The sequence below is a fragment of the Centruroides sculpturatus genome, unplaced genomic scaffold (assembly GCF_000671375.1).
Source record: "Centruroides sculpturatus isolate CEXI.00-Female unplaced genomic scaffold, Cexi_2.0 scaffold1509, whole genome shotgun sequence".
In the NCBI taxonomy this organism is placed as follows: domain Eukaryota; kingdom Metazoa; phylum Arthropoda; class Arachnida; order Scorpiones; family Buthidae; genus Centruroides; species Centruroides sculpturatus.
In genome coordinates this window covers 1-2,508 of record NW_019385645.1, presented here as the reverse complement: position 1 = coordinate 2,508, position 2,508 = coordinate 1, and positions in this window count along the sequence as shown.

Here is a 2,508-nt window from a genome sequence, read left to right as displayed (position 1 = left end):
AACTTTTTGCACTTCATTTAATATTAATTTCTTCTCAATAGACGGTGGTATATATATTACTACCACTCCCAAATACGTGTAAGACCATCTCATTTTGATTTTATTTTCTAATTTTATTATAACAGCAATGATATAATCCGATGTATATTGGAGAAATATTTCACCTAATCTCTTCTTAATAAGTAACAGAATTCCACATGACGGGCATCCAAACCTGTTTTTACGTTGAGCATTGCTAATTATTACACTATTGTCTTGTTCTAGATATTTTATTTCCATATCACTAAATTTTAGAATCCAGGTTTCTAAAAATCCAATTAATTCATTTGAGTCCAGGAATTTTCTCATCGAGGTTTTGAATAGTTTCCCTCTTAGTCCTTGAATATTCCAAAAGCTTATCGTCACATTATTTTTTCTCTTTTTGAAATTTCTACTTTTTCCTCACTCAATTCATTATCTTTCACTATCAAATTATCATTTCTCATTTTTCTATTATTATTCTCCATATTATTAATCATTCTCCTTTTTTCCTGCATTGTTCTTGAATTTTGATTTATTTTAGCTAATCTTACATTATATTTATCTCTAAAAAAGGATTCAGCTGAATTATTTCTCTACTGTTCAGATCGTATGTATACATTGTATTGTCTTTTAAAAAATAATCATCTCTTATTTTTATCTTTTTATCATTCGATTTCTCTAGTTTAATATTTTTTAATAGTAACTTTCTCCTGATCCTAGATCTCGGACATAAGTCCGTTGATATTATTATTTTTTTCTTTTCATCCATCATTTTCGATCTTGTGGTCCAGAATTTATTAAGAATTAAGTTTCTATCTTTAACCGATTTGGTCATAACCTTAATTACTTGATTATTTCTTCTATTTCCTATTTGAATGAGACCCTCGATTTCTATATAATTAAGCTCTAAGTTATCTTTTATAAATTTTTTGAACTCCTCTACATATTCCGAGGTTTTAAATGGAAAATTAAATATAATTAGATTCTTCTTAGTCCTTTCGTTTAACATTTTATCAATTTCAAAATCTATTATACCTTTTAACATACTGTATGAATCTTTTCTTTCTTCTAATAAATGTACTTTTTTTACACATTTCTTTTAACTCTTCCTTGAGCTTCAAATTTTCTTCGTTCATCTTGTTGATTTCAGCTTTCATAGAACGGAGTTCGAAGTTCAGATGATCAAATTTGTCTTGGATTAGTTCGTAGACCGATTTGAGTGAATATTCAGGTTCAATAGTCTTTGTTAATAGATCTTCTTCCAGTTCAAAAAAATCTTTTATTGTGGCATACCTCGAGCCATCAGCAGTATTCTTAGAATGTTCCTCAATCAAGTATTCTTCTCCTGACATTTCACTTGTCTGAGTATTTTCTTCTATATCCCTTGTATTTTCTCTGCGTGGTCTCCCTCGCCCCCTTTTTTGCATAACTTCTTGACTTGGTATTAAAGGAGATCTAGGAAGGGGTCCGGGATTTAACTCAATGCCAGCAATCATTAGTAAAATAAAAATTATTATTCGAGCTAATGAAACATTTAAACTTCTTATTTCAGTTCTACACTTAATATTGTGTTGTAAAAAGTCCATGTCTAATGTCGCCATAACAGCTCAGAAAAAAAGTCATCAACACCTCCGCAGGCTAGACATGCCCCCCCTATTTTTGAAATATAAACATGCACTTACATATTTATAAACGTGTGTGAATAGTTCGACCACTGCCAGCTTACGACAGTTGACAAAACTAATTCAATCCTCACATAGTTCTATAACTGATTTTGGAGAAAAAAACAAAAATTAGTTTGATACATCAGGACATTAAGATTTTTAAGACCAAGGCATCAAAAAACACCCTAAAGATAACTTAATTAATATTTCAGAAGGCATGTCAATAGACCCCCAATGGTATAAACCAGTGTTTCTCAACCTCTAATGAATCGTTGCCCCCTTCAATGTAGTATCGCCCCCTTCAATAAAACCATTACATAGTATTGCCCCCTTCACTTCAAAATTCCGATGCCGAGGGCCAAGGCTAACGCCAAATTCGTACTGCATTGAATAGACTATTGACTAGAATAATGTTATTTGTTTAATTATTGTATGATATAACAAATAAAATAACTAATTATTCTTAATATACTATTTTACTATATCGCCCAGAAAATTGTTTTTTGCCCCCAAAATATAAATTGTTACAAATCGCCCCCTCAACATAGAAAAGTTGAGGGGGCAAAAAGCGAGGGGCGATATCGCCCCCGTTGAGAAACATTGGTATTAACTAATAGAGCGCCTCCTTGCATTAAAGATTGTTTAAAAGCACACCCTCTTGTACGAAATGTTAGGAATGGTTTAAATAACATTACTTGTTAGTATACTGTTACTCTGTGAACACCGGATAACACCAGTTGTCAATTTTTACCCGTTTCATTTTTTATTGGGAATAATACATATTAATTAAAAATGTAAGTGTTTATAGATATTTTGAAATTAA